The 6,193-nt window shown below is 36.7% G+C and overlaps 1 long non-coding RNA gene across 1 annotated transcript in view; it reads left to right on the plus strand.

Annotated features, from left to right (window-relative positions):
* Positions 1 to 5,324: 5,324 nt before the first annotated feature.
* LOC115071767 overlaps positions 5,325 to 6,193 on the plus strand; it is a 13,418-nt gene continuing 12,549 nt past the window's right edge. The window contains exon 1 of the long non-coding RNA XR_003850845.1: positions 5,325 to 5,558. This is a non-coding gene — a long non-coding RNA (uncharacterized LOC115071767). The remainder of the gene's footprint in view (positions 5,559 to 6,193) is intronic.

The following is a 6,193-nucleotide window of genomic DNA, read 5'->3' on the forward strand; positions in this document are numbered from 1 at the left end:
AATATATAATATATATCAATATATGTATACAAAGTATACATATATCATATATATCAGCATATATCAAACCACACAGACAACATACACAAACGTAAGCAAGCATGTGTGCATCGAGCCTTCAAGCGTCTGCCAAAGGCAAAATTTACACATCTGCCGACCATGTAGCTCATAAGGGGTAATTGCCTAATCCAGAACACGTGATGCAACAGCAAAAGCTCATCAAAGGACCTGAGTAGCTGTATTCAGATGTGAATGCCCAGCAGGTACACCAGAAAGTGCTCAACATTACTAATCATCAGAAAGATGCACATCAAAATCAGTGAGATATTATCTAACACCTGTTAGAATGTCTATTACAAAAACATAAGCGAATGGAAAAACAGAAACTCTATTTTTTTGCTGGTGGTTATAAAAATTGGCAAAGCTATTGTGGAAAACGATATGGAAATTCCTCTAGAAATTAATCATGTACCTACCATATGCTCGAATTATTACTTTTTTGAGTAGCAAATGGATATGAAACCAATGTACCAACAAGATTTCTGCTTTACTATTTATTACAGTATTATTCTCCAGATCCAAGTTAAAGAGACAAGCAGTGTCAGCTAATAGAATAATTTGTTTAAAGCATGTAGAATACATATACAATAGAAGATTATTCAGACTTAAAAAGAAACTCTACATCCTAAGACAACATGGATGGACTTGGAAAACATGCTCTTAATGGAAAAAAGCCTAATGCAGAAAGGTAATTATTATATGGCCTCAATTATGAGTGGAATCTAAAGTAGCAAGCAGAGCTCATTGGGTGGGAGCATTGATACTTTGTTTCCCAGGGAAGCAGAGTGGGAGTGATGAAGAGATTCTCAGCAGGTTCAAGTTGCAGTTACAGTATCAATGTGTCTGGGAGTCGAACATACAGAGAACACTATATTACATAATTCATATTTACACAGAAAGTAGATACACACAGGAAGTATGCAGTGATAGCTGTGTAAATTAGCTTGGTTTTTGAATCATTAAACACAATATATGTGCCAGATTATAACATTGCATGCCTTAATTTTGTACACACACACACACACACACACACACACACACACACACACATATATATATATATATAAGTTGTCAATTATTCTCAAAAACATGAAAGATCTGATTTCTGGATTTTGTTAGAATTTACATGCAAAACGAACAGCATTAAATGAGGATGTGGACAGAATAACTCTGATCACTTGAATATGAGATTTCTTTAGTGACCAAATTATGAACTAAACCAAGTTTATCATACTGTGTTCAGACAAAGCCTCTTGTGTATTTTCAAGAACATTTCTGTTCTCCTTTTCAAGACTTTCCAAGATGAGAATCTGTTAGATGCCATGCAACTTGCCCTTTCTAAGTTCCTCAAGTATCCCAGGGACTTCGCAGCCATCTGGAGCTTGCTGCCATGCTGTGATTTCTGCAGGTTTAGTTAACTTTTAATCTCTCCATTCACTTCTTATTATTCTCTCCGTGCATAATTTTCACATTATCTGCTCTTTTCTTTGAACAGTGTATTGAATTTGCCCAATTTATTGCTGAATGTGATTCTGCAAAGACTCACTAACTTAAAAGTTATTTCCCTTTTTCTTGGCTCTTAAAGTTAACTTTATCAGTTGTTGATCAGAAATCAAATCAATCCCTCCAAAGGAACACAACCTGGGGCAGACAGGAGGAGGGTCACTTACTGTTGGATTCACATCAGCGCCTCAGATAACTTTAACCTCTCCATGTATTTACTGTTTATGTTTCCTTAGGTGATAAAGACTATTGACTTCTTTTTTTCTCATATTTTCAAAGCATGAAATATTAACACCAGAAAGAGAATTGTTGAATATGTAATTATGATAGAATACTTGTCCTAAAATCAATGTAGCTCAAGATTAATTCATTAGCAGGCAACCTGTTTGACTGGAACTCAATCTAGTTCCACCATGTAAGGATCTGCCTTGGGCATTCCCGTGCTCTTTTGCAGCAATTGTCAAAGTCGTATATTTGTGTATCTCTGTCTTTAATTTCTTTGAGCTCTGCTTCTTTTATAATTCTTTTATGTCAGCACCATGCCATTTACAGGAAAGCTTACATTCCTGTCATGAATTTGTAAGTAGAATCCTACTCCAACTGAACAGAATGCCCCAAACCTCTCTGCTTTCAAGCAGATGTCTAAGTGAAAGCTTTCCCCTTATTTAAGACTTCTGTTCCTTCCTCATATGAAAGACTTGGTTAGCTGGGCTTTAGCTAAAATTGCTTTAATAGTTGCTATGATTTATATGTTATCACATAGATTAAAGCCACTCGATAATTTCAGATGATAGAATTTTCAACTTTGTTATTATCGCCTTCGTCCAATCAATCATTTTTCATTCATTTGTTGTCTTTTTGTATTAATGCATATTAATTGTGCAGAATAATAGCTATCATTGTGACATTCTCACAGTGCCTATGTTAAGTTACCATTTCAGCATACTATGATATGACCATGAAGACCACAGATTATGCAAACACTGAAGAGCCCACCTGAAAGGCATATAATTTTTACATAAGTGAAAACCTGGGTAAAAGTATTTCAAAATCTTTAAAAATATTTTGTTATTAAATAAAATAACCCCATGATAAGAAAAGACAAGGGTAATGGGAAAAATAGTTCCATAAAAATATTACTATAAAATAGCATAAAGGTAAAGAAAAATATAAATTCAGTAAGCAAATAAAAAAATATAAGGAATATAAGCAGGTTAAAAGACAACTCGCAAATGCTTGAAAAAGCTTTATTCGTTGAACAATTTTTTTTAAATTTTATTTATTTTTTTATATTATGCATATGTGTGTATTGCCTGCATGTAGGTAAGCAATGCCCTTGCCGGATCCCCTAGCTGCCATGTGGGTGCTAGGATTCGAACCTGGATCTTCTGCAAGAACAGCAGGTGTTCTTAACTGCTGATCCATCTCTCCAGCCCTTCATTGAACAAACCTAAAAAAAAAAAAATATTTTATGTGTATGGCCTGCATGTATGTAAGTGCAGCTGTGTCATGCAATGCCCTCAGAGGTTAAAAGAGGTCCTCGGATCCCCTGGAACTGGAGTTACAGATAGTTGTTAGCAGCCATATGGGCGCTGGGATTTGAATCCCGGTATTCTGCAAGAGCAGCCAGTGCTCTTAACCGCTGAACCATTTCTCCGGCCCTCATTGAACAAACTTTTAAAAGCCACTTATTATGTGTTAGCACATGTGAAAACATGCTGCTTTGTGTGTGAGGGGCTAGACAAAAATGCAAATTTACAAATGAAACCTCTGTTCCTCTGAAGAGGCCGGCATGGCCACCTTGGTGTGTGTTGCTGCCCTTTCTCCGAGGTGTTCATCTATCCTCTAATGCCTGTGCTGAGATTTATATTGAAAATTTAAAAATTTAAATCCTTGAATCATAAAAAATGAAAATATAAAAACCGAGTTTTCTTTTGCAGAAAAAATAAAAGCTCTATGGAAGCTAAACTCAAGCAAATCATTATTCTGAGACGTCTAAAAGAATGAGATTCACATCTCATCCATGGCGTTCTGTTGGAGAATGATAACAATTTTAGTTCATGTTAGGGACATAACTGAACCCCAAACCAAGTGAATTTAGCTTGGAAATCTTCAATCCTAATAACGTTGGTTGTGATTTTACTTAGAAATAAGGTGATCAAATTAAAGTTCTATCCTTGGGGTGTACTCAAATCCTATGTGAAGTCTACTCCTTTAAAAAGGAGAAATGTGGACACAGAAATAGGCATCTGGAGAAGGAAGACCTTATGAAGGGACATGGAGGGGTGAGGGTTGGGGGTGGATTCACCTACAAATCAAAGCTTTCTGACAAACAGCTTGAAGTAGAAGAGGCAAAAGGTTCTGGCCAACAAACTTCTCAGATGATGGCTCTGCAATGCCTTCGGTTTGAAATTACTGGTCTTCAGAAATGTAAGACAGACCTATGCCAAGACCCCCTGTTTTGGGGGACTGTTATAACAACCCTAGGAAATGAAGACAATGATTTTGGAGATATTAAGAAAGTATATCAATACTAAAAGAATTCTATTCAAAGAAAATGGTTTGAAATGTGGCCCCAAAATTTTGTAAGGAGCCATGTAAGTTGGACAGAAAGCTGTTCCTTGGGCATTGGGTTGAGGTGAAGTTACTGGTATAAGAAGGGCTTGGTTAAGTCCCAGACAGAGGCACAGCCCTGGGAAGTCCTCAGAGAAGAAAGCACAGGGGCACCTCCACTACAGTTATGTAAGTGCTGGCAGAGCCTGGAAGGAAGGAGTGCAATAAAAGCCGGTCTATCTCCAGGGCCTCTCTAGCAAGCCGCAGAGTGGTGATCAAGCTAGGCAATCAGAAGCCATCCAAGGAGCCACATGCCTACCACCCAGTCTACTGGAGACATGACATTTTCACATATACATCATTGTACTTTGCTCAGATTTACGTCACACATCCAAACTCACTGGTCCCCTAACTTCCAGAAAACAATAATCCTTCTGCTTTCAAGACATATGTACATGTATATGAATATATACATGGTCAAATCTAGTCTTCATGTGCAAGAAAACATGCAACAGTTTTTCTGAAACACTTTTCCTGTTCACATAGTAGTGCTGTGTCTAGTGTGTCTTCTATTATTTGAAATATACACACTTTTCTTGGGATTTTAAGGAAGATGTACTCACTCCCTCTATGATCTGACTTTAAGCAGAAGATAAGTAATTCATGGTAAAAGGTAGAGTCTGTGCTGTTGATATTAAAATTTAATTTCAATCTTTATCTCAATCCACATAATTATTGAAATTTTTGTGCTGCAAACTCTACCCATGGCCTTTAAATCATACTTGTCTCTGTATTCTAGTAGTTCAATGTCACATAGATTTCTTTACTTACAGCCACATAGCGATGAACCAAATGTAACAGAATAATTTATTTTTCCTGATAGCCAATACTATAAGACACAATAAAAAACACAGAAGGCTACCAATTTTCTAAATGCAGGGAAAAAAAGCCCCAAAACAGAAGAAATGAGCTCTGCAGAGGAGCTCAAGCTGGACTGAATGCTGACATTGGATGAGTTTTTGTACCAGTCTGCTAAGAAGGAGGAAATATTTCAGACAGGAGTCAGACCAAAAGAAAGAAATAAGCATGGAACTGATCATCGTATCCAGAAAAACTCAAATCATCTCCAGTTACTGCATCTCAGGAAGGAATGGTTGGAGAAGTATGCAGTTACTCTGGGGAGTTAAGGAGACTTCATTATAATCTTGTCTTTATTGGTGCTACTGAATACACCCTTTTTTCAATATGTAGCTTAGATCTGACAACTCATTACAAACATACGGTGATATTTAAATAGCAGCTTTAATACAGAGAGCCCTACTTGGTGCTTGGAACATTGTCAGATGGGTTTGCTGCAGCCTTTCTTTCTTTGTGTCATGCTGAGACATGGAAGCCCTGATGGAGATGCGTTGGACCCTGCCCTACTGCTTTCTCTTGTGACAGTAAGTGGCCCTCAGTCTAAGTGAGTTTTAAACATGACAAATCATGCTTGTTAAACTGCCTTACATATTAAAAGATGAGTACATTGTACATGGACTCACATCCACTTTTACTAGATTTTGAGAATTGCTTTGAAAAGGATTGTGCGGTAATCATTAATTTTTGTGTTTAACTGAAAACATATTTTATGAGTCTCGAATTTTTGTTTTGAGCTGTACTGTATATCACTGGATGATACTAATATATTTCTGAATTTCAAGCATATTTATGAGTATTATGTAACAGGAACTCCTATCAAGAGAATGATCCATGCTGGAAGCCTTCCTGGGCTGAGCTTCAGGGCTAAAGTCTGATTTTTGGTAATAATTCCATGTTTAATTTATGCTTTCATATCTCTGCTTAGGCCATAAATAACATTGGTTTCATGAATTTATGTAAATGCTGTAAGATGAGCATATTCTCGGTTATTCTTCCCAATAGTGTGCTCTGAGCTAAGTACCATTCTCGTCATGCTGTTTTTGTTGCTGTGTAGTGTGTCCCGGGATAAACACATTGTAATCTACTCATCTGTTCAGTCTTAGGTGGACATTGGCCAATTCTATATTATATTATATAATATATATTATATTATGTCTAT

This window comes from Nannospalax galili, unplaced genomic scaffold (assembly GCF_000622305.1).
Source record: "Nannospalax galili isolate Female #2095 unplaced genomic scaffold, S.galili_v1.0 scaffold1081, whole genome shotgun sequence".
Taxonomy (NCBI): domain Eukaryota; kingdom Metazoa; phylum Chordata; class Mammalia; order Rodentia; family Spalacidae; genus Nannospalax; species Nannospalax galili.